Raw genomic sequence first — 13,238 nt, 5'->3', positions numbered from 1 at the left:
AGTGATGACTTGAGAGTGGTGGGGTATAGTGACGCCAGCTCTCAAACCGACAGAGATAATTTCCGCTCTTAGTCAGGCTGGGTCTTTACCCTGAATAGAGGAGAAATAACTTGGAAAAATTCCAAGCAGGAGACTGTAGCTTATTCAACGTGTGAATCAGAGTACATAGCAGCAAGCGAAGCGACGAAGGAGGCGATATGACTGAAGAACTTCATCAGAGACCTTGAAGTTGTACCAGCTATAAAGGAGCCTGTGGAGATTTTCTGTGACAGCGATAGTGCGGTTGCCTTAGCCAAGGAACCAAGGGATCATGGCAGGTCCACACACATCGACAGGAAATATCACTTCATAAGACACAAGATAGAAGAAGGACTCCTCGTGGCAAAGAGGGTATCATCAAATGAAAACCCGTCAGATCCCCTCACGAAGAGACTGAGTAGGGTTAAGCATTTACAGCATGCGAGGTGCATTGGGCTGAAGGATGATATTAGTTTTAAGGATTAGATAGCTATTTCAAAACTTGTAATATATAAACTGTAATTGACATTTGATGCTTAAATAAAAGGTGTTTTTTATTTACTAGTATGATACTGTCTCATGTCAATTGTTTTACTATTCTTTCATTTTTGCATGTTTTGACTTCCAGAATAATTGGATTATTCAAACATCCACAGTCAATCATACTTTGGAAGTAGGTATTAAAGCAAGACCGTCATGAATTTGGCTTGTAGATTGTCAGAAATGGTTAGACATTGCCATGACATTCATGAGTGCCCATAAGGTCTGAGTATTGGATTTAACCCACGCTCACTTGTATCACTTCATGGAATTTATCTCGAGTGATCGTGAGACGATAATATCATATAATCTTCAAACCTAGATATATGAGTTGTTGACTATGAGTTGGTTGTACATTGATAGTACGAAAACTCATCGGCAACTCGATGTTATAAAACGTGCTGCTGTGTATGGCTCGGTGAATAGTCAGTACAAGCATATGCTGTCAAAGTTTATCTGTTCCTTTTAGTCCTTTGTAAGTCCCGATCTATAGATCCAAATCAGTAATCAATGAATTGCAAACAATCAAACAGAGTGTAGAAGGAGTAGAAGGAGAATTAAGCCAAGCATGCACACATCTATTACGCATAAATGTCAGGTACACCTTGGGAAACACATACACATACGTCACTCTTTTCTGACACACTGACACAGCCTATTTATACCACATGAAGCAGCACACAAGTGTGCAGCCGCACACACGTGTACGGCCACACACAGCGTGTGCGGCCGCACACACGTGTATGGCCGCACACAAGTGTGTAGCCGCACACACGTGTACGGCCACACACAGCGTGTGCGGCCGCACACACGTGTATGGCCGCACACAAGTGTGCAGCCGCACACATGTGTACGGCCACACACAGCGTGTGCGGCCGCAGACACGTGTATGGCCGCACACACCCACTAACAAACCACAACCACCACAACACACTCTAACATCCTACCAAGACCTATACATTAGAATGCCTAGCCCAAACCACAAAAGTATAGCCTATCAATCTCCCCCTTGGTTTGCGGCTAGCATGAATCAGTCTTTATCAATAATGAGCACATGTTGTAGATGAAGGAGTCTCTGTGGTTTGAGATGGGTCAGGAAAAAGTACTCCCATCCTTGGATCATTTCTGTGTCTCTTCAAAGGAGGCTGGGAGGTCAGAGTTGTCAGGGAATCACTTGTAATTAGCTTGGATGTAGGAACCACATTATCAAGGGGAGGAGTCCCTGATGATGTATCCATATGAGTTGAAGAATCAGCCATCTGAATGGTAGACGGAGGCACAGTCTCTTGAGCATCAGCTTTCTCCCTTATCTCCGGTGTTTGATTGGCACCATCATCGATATCTTTGAAGAAGTCATCAAGGACTTCGTTGGACAACGGGTTCTCATTCACACCACAATTCACCGCTACATCATCTCTGTCGTAACCGGATCCATTCCCTTAAATACCTGATCCAAACCCGGATCCATAACCCGACGGGCTGCATCCATTTAAAAAATTATAAAGCCCAAAACCCAAAACAATTTTTTAAAAATAAAACTCTTGGAGGATTAATTTCAAAATAAAACAAAATAAAATAACATAAATAAAAAACATTTTCTAAAAAATTTATCAAACCTAAAAATGAAAGTAAAATAAAATAAAAATAAAACTAAATTTTGAATTTTAACCTAAATTTCACCTCTAACTGAAATTAATAACCTTTTGAGATTGTGGGATCAAAGTTGTTAGACAATCATTTTCCATTTGTCAGTACCTCTCCTTTCATGAATAGATCTGGTCGATCGCCGGTATTGTGATCCACTTAAGCACGAAAAAATTATGACAAAATTTAGGAATGCTATCAGTGACAGGACAGATTGATCCTAAGTTACTAGAGAAAAATACCTAAGGACCATTTATCTGACGACGACCAAGGATATTGTTGTCCACCTAAGTTGAGCAGCGAGATCTACAGACAATCTAGAATTGTTCAATTTTAAGTGTACTAGAACATGTTTCCCGCTTCCTGACATACCCCAATAATCAAGAGCTTCCGAGATACTCCTTAATTTAGGTGAGCAGACTATTATTCATAGAAATGATAGATTTAGAATGCATATGTTGTACACTTAGGTCGGATCTTTCAATCACGCAGAGAGTGAAACATATGACTGACTAGAATGTCAGAGGGATTGAGAAGTAGAAGGTTGCATATACTGTGTACCAGGTCGGATTGTTAATCACGCAAAGGAGACAACATATGGCTAACAGATAGGAAGAATTGCATAGATAGAAGATGCAGAGAAATAGAGTTGCATATGCTGCGGTCCAGGTCGGATCTTTCGATCACACAGAGGAGGCAACATATGATTAACAATAGGAGAGAAAGAAAATAATTTCCTACATACCTACTTTATCGGAATTCCCCAGTCGCCCCGTCAATATCGGAATTAAGGACAAAATCCGTGTAACCATAACACCAGCAGAGCTCAGATCGTGTAACCATAGCACCAGCAGAGCTCATTTCTGTGGTAAGTGTGATAAACCTTTGCAACTGATTTTCAATTGTTTCTCCCAAGACATGGTTAAACATATTGAACTTCTATCGCAACATGTCTTGGCGACTTTGTTTCATGTCTTCATTGCCTTCATAGACTTCAATCAGTGCTTCTCATAAAGCCTTTGCTAACGTATATTCACGGAAACCTTGAGCAATTTCCGGAGATAATGCCATGGTAAGTGTAGCAAGAGCCTTTTCCTGCTCCTCGACTCTCTCAAAATCATCGTCCGTGTAATTTTCAATCCGCTTGTCAGTTATGGTTCCATCTTCCAGTGTAATTGTGATGCGGATTGGACCTCTTAGAATATTGTGCCATATCTTGAAATCTTTCATTTTGATATACTTCTCAATCCGATATTTCCATTCAGGAAATCCTTCTGCCGACAACAACCGGGGAATGCGAGAAGTGGTACCCATAATAGCATCCAATTCATGATGAGCAGACATGCTTTGAGATTCCATTTTTGAACAACAAAAATTTCTTTAATTAATATAAGTGTGGCCGCACACTCCAACCGTACATCCTTACAGTATACTCAACCGCACATTCTAACAACACACTCAATAGTACACTCCAACCGCACACTCAACAGTATACTCAACCGTACACGCAATCGCTCACTCAACCGCACACGCCAACCGTACACGCCAACCGTACACTTGGCATCACTCGTTCAACCGTACTCCTTCAAAGTTTCAACCGCACACCCAAAAATACTAGATTTTTGAATGAATTTTGGTTCCAAACTTAGTAAAAACAATGATTAGAAGCAGTTTCTCAATAAAAATTATAAATGCACCTCAAAAACCACAACTATCTTCAACTGCACACTCTTATGATTCTTAAAATTGACAATGAATTGGCTCTGATACCAATTGTAAGTCCCGATCTATAGATCCAAATCAGTAATCAATGAATTGCAAACAATCAAACAGAGTGTAGAAGGAGTAGAAGGAGAATTAAGCCAAGCATGCACACATCTATTACGTATAAATGTCAGGTACACCTTGGGAAACACATACACATACGTCACTCTTTTCTGACACACTGACACAGCGTATTTATACCACATGAAGCAGCACACAAGTGTGGAGCCGCACACACGTGTACGGCCACACACAGCGTGTGCGGCCGCGCACACGTGTATGGTCGCACACAAGTGTGCAGCCGCACGCATGTGTACGGCCACACACAGCGTGTGCGGCCGTAGACACGTGTATGGCCGCACACACCCACTAACAAACCACAACCACCACAACACACTCTAACATCCTACCAAGACCTATACATTAGAATGCCTAGCCCAAACCACAAAAGTATAGCCTATCATCCTTCAAGGATTAAAAGCGATATCTTGGGCCCCTCGATGATTTTGGTTTTGACTTATGTGTCGGGCCCGGTCAGAACTAAATTGATGTGTTCGATTAAGTTTTATGTCAAACAAATCAAAAATCCGGAAACAAACTGTTGTACAATAAGATTGACTGTGTTCCATGTGTTTGTCCGACTAATATATTGAAAACAGAGGATTTTATGATCACTTATCTAAAATGGTACGTCTAAGTTCGACAAAGGCATTTAAGAGCCATGATTGCTAGTCGGATCCTGAAGTTATACTTACAACTATAGTTATTAGACTTATCCAAGTGGGAGACTGTTGGATAAGGTGTCGAAGTCCATAAGTACATTTGGTATGTACTTGACCCGAGAGTAGCATGGTCCATTTGGGTTGCACTTCACCGGGACAATTTGTAGGATGGAATTTTGAGAAGAGGATAATTATGATTTATTAATATACTATAAGTTATAATATATTAATATGAAATCATATTATTTAATTAGTATTGATCAAAAATTCATTTGGAATTAATTTTGTGATAAAAAGAGACTAATTAAATATATAGGGATTGATTGTGTAAATCATTCATTCTTATAAAGTGGGCTAATGATCCATGATTCATTATGCTGGGCTAAATCCATGTGGTGACCCATGGATACTCCATGTAGGTTAAAACCCATGAAGCATGAGGAATGTGGAAAGTCATGCACATTAGGGTTTGCATGGTGTAACCCTAATGTAGCCACACTATATAAGAAGCCCTTTGGTTCATGAAATCAGAACCTAGAGTTCTTGTAAAAGTGCTAGATAATTTTGAGTGCATATTATCTCCTCTCAAGTTCTCCCATTTTTTGGTGGTGATTTGTGGTTCCACTTGAGGCATTCACATTATTGGTGCTAGGCTCTTAAAGCTTCAAGGTTTCAACTACACCAAAAGGTATGTCATCTAACTAGAATTTTGTAGTATAGTTACTCCATTATATGCTAGTTAGGATGATGCTTTGGAATTTTAAAAGTTTGCATGTATATTAGGGAAAACATAGATCCAAAGCATCTAGGGTTGCATGTACACCATAGGAGTGTTAGAATGCTCAAAACCCATCAGAAACCTCACAATGTTTGGCGGCTACATTTTGCCTTACTCTTAACCCTAATTATGAATAATACATGACTATTTATAGGGAAAAGACAAGTCTTGGGCTTTTAACCTACACTTCATCAAGGGGGCTCATTGCCATAATCCATGGAGTACTTTGAAACCCTACAATCTCCCCCTCAAAGTATGGAATGGATGACAAGGTTTCAACTTCCAAAACAAGCATCTAGCAAATAAGAAATGATCTCGCAACGAGGAATATTTGAAGCAATCCACGAATCTTGATTCTTCAATAGTCTTCAAAAACAAGTTCTAGGATATATAAACCAAGCACTGAAGTAATGTCTTTAAACTTCATTTTCTAATGTAATCCCAAAGATCTTCAAGAAATCCATACCCGCCATAAAAACCCATTTCAGAATAAAGAAATAAAATCACTTCTTGTCTTTGAAGAACTCCCCCTCCAAGTCACAATGATCTTCAAATAAGCTAATGATATAAGCCACCAAAAAAAATCATGTAACAACTCAAATTTTAAGATTCTTAGCACCACTTGATCGAGAAAATACTAGAAGTCGGAGATATATCAAGGCCTTAGAAGAGCTCGACGAAGAGCTGCTACTGTAAACGCCACTTCTCTGTAAAAGCTTTAGAAGAGCTCGATGAAGAACTGCTACTGTAAAAGCTTTAGAAGAGCTTGATGAAGAACTACTACTGTAAAAGCTACCTTCATAATTCTACCACAAGCTTTATCAAAAATCTTCAAATTTGAAAAGTCACAGATCCAATTTCGAATGGCCATACCAAATTCTCCCCCGATTTATAATAAAAAACGTGATTATAAAGCCTTCAAATGGTCATGAGAATGATCTTGAATGGATAAAAAATTACTATGCTCCCCCGCGACAAAGTGATATAAACAATGAAGTTTAAAATCCGAAAGAGTCGAAAAAATTTGACGTTATTGCGAAAAACGACTTTCCAAACCGCCAAGACTTGATGGAATCCTTAATTTTCTGTTCACGAAAAAATATGTGCATTAAAAAATCCAAAACTATTCACCAGCCCTTAAATTTGCAAGCTTTTCGAAAAATGGGCTGAAACCGTCATATTGCTGAAAGTTAGGGGATTAAAATAATAAATCTGCATCATATTCCCCTTCATTTGTAACAGTTTCTGGAAATGGTCCAAAACTGCCAAGTCATGAAAAGTATAGGGACCAGAACTGTCAAATCATTGACGTTGCAGGGACCAAAAATGAAACTTTTAGTGTTCTTCCCCATTTAGATGGATGATTAAAAAGATGTGACTGGAACTCGTATACGAAACCTCCAACTTCAAAACTGGAAATCATTCGTTCCGAATTACACACCAATACAAACACGAATCTAGTCTAAAACCAGATGCAAGCTAACTGGAACAACAAATCCAGGTTCGTTCCGAGTTTAGAAACATCGACTGCGAGAGGTTCGCTTCAAGTTCAATGATGCGAATCAAGGCTGCCCTGAATCCTTGACCTCTCGCTCCGAATCAATCGATCATGGACCTAATACGAATCTCCTCTAAAACCGAATCCAATCATAGGTTCGCTGCGAATCGCTGTCAACGAACGTTCGTAGGTAAGCTCACAATTTTGAGTTTACAGTTTGAGCAATGTTTATCCCAATTGAATACCAATTCCGAGACCCATTACACGTGAACAATAAGAACTGTGAACCATGAATATCAAACAGATGAGAACATTACAATTTCAATTTTGACTTTCGTATTGACCACCAAGAACAATCACTTAAATCATCCCGATTTCATTCGTTTGCAGGTAACGTCTTTCACAATATTTCAATTTTGACCTTTTCAATTTTGACCATTGTTCATCCCAATAATTTTGATTTCATTCGTTGTATCTACTATCATCGTCGCATGTCACACCAATTGAATTGTTTCTGCCTTGATCATCGAAACCGAATCTTGACAAACAACGAATCGATCTCCTCATAAATAATTTTCAGAATAAAAATCCAATTCAATCGAAATTATAGGGTCTTCATCTGTTCTTGAAATGTTCATCACCATCATCATCGAATATTAGACAAAATTCTGAATTCTTCACATTTAATCCAAAATCAGAATCAACGATGATCAATTAAACCAAATTGATTTAAGAATATGACTTATTAGCAAGTCAAAACATGAAATGATTCCAATCGATCATAAGAGCAACAATTTAACAAACATTGATCATGTTTCGATCAGGAACTCAATATCAGGAACATGAATGAATCAATGAAATTGACAGTAAAATCGAATGGATTCTGCTTCAAATCGAAAATCGATCATGATAATTTCAACAATTATGAGAAGAACTTGAATCTGCAAATAAATTCGATCTCAAACCACATGAAGATGTGAATCACATTTGACAGAAGAACAGAAAAAAATAGAAAACGACATTGATTTAAATTTGGGCTTAGAATTGGATATGAACAGTAATAGATTACTCGTTTTGGGCCAAAATAGATCGAATCATAATGAAATGAATATGGACTTGATGATTGGGCTCAAATCATATTAGATCCAACGAAAAATAATGAATTGAAATAGAATTAAATCAAATTACCACAACGAACAAGTAGAAAACCTCATAAATCTTCATGAACAGAACTTTGAACTAGAACCTTGATTCCAATCCGCCAAAACACCAATAATCTTCAATAACTTGTGCAGAACATCATCAAACCAAGAACCGATACTTCGAAAATCAATAGATCTTCAAAGACCCGCTCTGATACCACTTGTTGGGATTAAAACCCTATTTGTGATTTGATGAACAAGATGCAGAAAATAAGAAGAAACACAATAAAGAAGATATGTCGAATGATCAATCGATTTATTCAAAAAATGAGGAATAAATTACACTTTCAGAATAGACTAAAGAATCTAACTCTACATAAGAAACCTCACAATGTTTGGCGGCTACATTTTGCCTCACTATTAACCCTAATTATGAATAATACATGACTATTTATAGGGAAAAGACAAGTCTTTGGCTTTTAACCTACACTTCATCAAGGGGGCCCATTGCCATAATCCATGAAGTACTTTGAAACCCTACATATGCTAGTCCAAAACGCTTAATCCCTTAAGCTTTAAGTTCATAACCAATATGAACATAAAGAGGGCTTGAAGATGCAAGTGTTCTTCAAGTTTTCTAGCCAAAACTAGAGAGAAAGGGAGAGGGAAGAGAGGATTCGGATTTTGCATCAAGGAATGAATGAGCAAATAATCCAAGTGCAAGCTCTCTTATTTATATGCATAAAGTTAAGTTATTAACTATTAGTCCTTAGCACTTCAAGCAAACTTGTCCTCATTGTCATAAGCATGTCTCACATTCCTTTAAAGCATGATTAGACAAGTCATACACTTCTTCTTTTTATACATATCTTGAAAATTGCATAAAGAAGAAGAAAGAAAGTCAAACTTTTATAAACTCTTTTATAAAATATAAACCTTGTCTTTTAGGAAAAAGACAAAAGGATTCAACTAGTCCAAAAGTTTTTACGTGACTTATAAATCATACCATATGATATATGTTAAGTTACTTGCTAATGGAATTTATTATTTCCATGAAATAAATAATTTCCAATTTAGTTATAAGAGTTTTATTGAATATTTATTAAAATCAATTTCTAATAAATAATCAATTGTATCAAGTTGTTGTTAGTGTGACCCATTAGTATCATATGTTATTTAGCAATATCACTTTAATATGACTCTTGAGCATACAAGATCTTTCAATCTCCTACTTGTGCAAGACTCATATTAGACTGATATAGACAGTGGTGAACGTCTAGCAACATTTCATTGCCCCTAGGATCATACGACTGTTTGTCTATCAACGCCCAATTCCCAAAAAGCTCAAAGCTACAATTGGTGTATAAGGTAAGTTTATCAGTTATCCCTTTGCTACAGACATCGTTTTGAATATGAGATTCAGATCGCGATCAATCTCATTAGTTGTTCAACTTTTTGGTAAGGCGCCTTAGATGTCTAACTATCAACACATAAGAGGAACAAATACCATCTTGACTACATAAGCCTCTTGCATAGTTCACACCATACCTGAAAATGGCTTTTATAACTGCCCGGTTAAGGAACAACATTTGACCATTGTAAGTCCCAAAATTGTTTGACGTATCAATCAGATCCAATTGATGGTGCGGAATCCGAATCAATTGGATGATGCAAGATCAAATGAAGAAGAAGGAGAAGGAGAATAAGATGAATCTTCAATGTTTATATGATTAGAATGATGTTCCAACACAAGATTCACACACACATATACAAGTTCTCTCTAGTTTCTCTCTCTAACACTCCTTGAATTACACACACTTAGCACGTCCCCACTAGCCGTACACTCTTATGACTCCACTAACACTATATATATATATGGATCTAAGGCCAAGCCCAAAATACAAGGCCTTGACCGAAAACACGTTCACGGCCATAAACAGGTTCACGACCATGAACACCCATACAGCCGTAAACACCAGGTTGTTTACGGTTATAGACTGAAAAATATAGTTTCCTAGAAAAGTAAAGTATAAACCATATTTTTGACCCAACAACCATTATCAAAGCATAGTACTCCCTACACTTAAGTCCCACTATGTATCTCAGGTGTTAAGGATACAAAGATAGTACCTTTTAATCAAGTATCATTCACGATAGCGATCCATGAGATGATCTTGATGCGGGTCAGTTTACTACTAGTTCTCTGAAAAGTACCTATAAAACTTGGTTACAACCACTTGCCTACTTTCATCTAGTGAGAGACAACCAATCCAATTCATATTAGTCTTACTTCATAATTGCTCCCATAATTATAACCGACTATGAACCTTTAGAATAATAACATTATTCATGGATTAAAGATGTTAATATAGAACACAACAAGTATTAATGTGATGACTATATCCCAATATATCATAACATTTTCTAATAGTTGTTGTTATAATGTTCCAATATCCAAATACTAAATTCAAATCAAAAACCCATTTCTAGAATAATAAAGTCTTATAATTGAAGTGTGACCAATCATACTTAGCTCAAAAGAATTACTTTATCAATAGATCTATCAAAATTTAATTTGTATGAATTATGTGAATACTATCATCTCCATACTTAACTTTACTCTACGTATAGTTAAATATCTTAGAGAATATGATTGGTGTTCTTTCGTGACATAGAGTCTCTTAGCTTGATTAAGTATAGTCTCAAAGTCACAAAGATTTCTATGTGATCCTCGAATGACATAAATCAACATAGTTTTTCAATGATCTCATTCATCCAATCATATTTGAATTCAACTTCTAAAGTAGTGCATTCTTATTTTGTAGTAGATCGTGTCATTATGTTTTGCTTGGAACTCATTCCAACAAAACTTACTCTTCATAATGAAGTCAAAATCCAATTATAATTCATAATTATTTATATCTGTTTAGAAATTAACATCTTATGTAGCTCTTTCATAAAGATCATTTCTAAACTGATTGTCACATATACATTATCTTAGTTCTTCTAAAGTACTCTTAGAATGTTTTCTTAGTCATCCAGTGACTTAACCGTGTATTCAATTAGTAACCTATGACATGCTTACAACATGATCAAATACCATGTCCTATGCATAATATGGCGTAAATGATGAATTCATTTGCCAAGAAAATAGAATATAAATCATTTCATTTAGTTCAAACCTATGAGTTATGTAATTTTGAGGCTAGCTCAAAATGGTGTCATATGACAATGCCAAGTATTCTCCAAAAGAATCTTGTGTCTTGATCCCTTTCAAGATTTTGCCAATATATGTATAAGGACATGAAAATTTTAACATTCATTTTATCTATCCCTTATAGATTTTACATTCCAAGAATATATCTTCTCCTTCCTAAGTTTTTCATTTTAGAAACACTTTCCGAGTCAAGGTGAAAACGACCCTGCTCAGTCAGAATGTGCTTTCAAATGATTAAGTATGTCTCATTCATACAAGATTAGGAATTTCACTATGCTCCCACTAGTTCTTAGTAAACACACATGTTCTATTCATTTTGATATAAAAACATACCTTGTGGTTTTACATAAAATGATGATTGTAACATTGAGATGTTTGCTTTATATCCACAAGTGGATCTCAAGCTCTACATATTTTGTTAGGATACCTTGGATTAAGAAAACCTCTAGGCTAATCTATATAGATATCTTCTAGTAGATGTTTATTAAGAAAAGCGGTCTTTCTTGAAATCTATTTACTATATCTCATATTAAGAATATGAACTAATAGAAAATAATATCCTTGTTGATCTAATCATAACTACTTGTGAAAAAGGTTTGATCACAATCAATGTCATGAGTATGATGAGGACCATAGTCAATGACATGAGTATGAGAAAATCCTTTTACTATAAGTCTTGCTTTAAATGTGTATGCTTATCCATGTAATTTATTCTTTCTAGAAGAATCATTTTCTCCTTCTAGCCTTGCTATAGGGATAAATTTTAATCAAGCCCATTCTTGATTATCATACATGGATTGCATCTCATGTCCATGACTCTAAGTCATTTATCAGATTCGAGTTCTGGCATAGCATCTTGGTATTTGATGGATTTTCCAGAAACCATCAATAAAATATCATCAATGAGAGATTCCACATTTCTCAAGTCATAGATGAATTCTACCATTAATGTGAACAATTTGTGTTTGTGAATAGCTATTATTCAATTTTAACAATCCTTGTTAAAACTAGTGCCAACTATTACTACATAAGGTTATGGTTCTTGAGCTGCTTGAAGTTCCATGTACCTCCCACTTGCTTTGCCATTAGAAGCTTTCTTTCTACTAACTTAGCTTTCACAAGAATAAGAGAACTTATTCTTGGTGGGTTTTCATATGATAATCTAACTCACATTTAGAGTATTACACAAATATGTATTTAGTAGATTTTTGGGTTTAGAAGCTTTTAGTCCAACATCGGCTTTAAATCCACAAAAAATCAAGTAAAATAAAGATGGGGTCTTTCCATACTAAATCTTATAAAGTGTTTAGTCTACTTATAAGCTGATATTTGTATTCAAGATACAATTTAATAGTGATTGAAGTATTATCCCAAAAAGATTAAAGGAGGATATTTCTACCGATTAGAAAGTAAATCATACCAAGTAAGATTTAATTCATCATTTATTATCATTAAGGCCTTAGATGGTTCTTACCGGTTTGTATCTCAACTTTTGAAACCTTCAACCAAGATTTCACAATTATGTTTTACCACGTAAAATATAATTAAAACTACTATAGTTGTTAACAAAGTTGATTTGGTATCTTGCGCTTAATCTCAGACATTCATTAGAAAGGAAGTCATACATCAAAGTGTATAGTTCCTTAATCATTTTCTCTACACCTTAGTGAAAATGTCATTAGGAATCCTTTACATATAAATAAGGTTCACATATGTTAAATAAACTATATTGTTTGCCTTCAAAGATCCTTTTTCTTGAAGTTGGAATATGTGAATGCCATTTATATAATAAAGATAACAATGGAAAAGATGAGTTTGACTTAAAACAAGTTTAAGTCAAAAAGTGCTTGCATATAGAACTTAATTTTATTTATAAAAATGTTCATATTTACTTCACAATTCTATTAAGAGATCT

Source organism: Lactuca virosa, chromosome 8 (genome assembly GCF_052849685.1).
Source record: "Lactuca virosa cultivar CGN04683 chromosome 8, Lactuca_virosa_CGN04683_v6, whole genome shotgun sequence".
Lineage (NCBI taxonomy): Eukaryota > Viridiplantae > Streptophyta > Magnoliopsida > Asterales > Asteraceae > Lactuca > Lactuca virosa.
The sequence above is the reverse complement of the archived record's forward strand: the minus strand, read 5'-3'. Positions refer to the sequence as shown.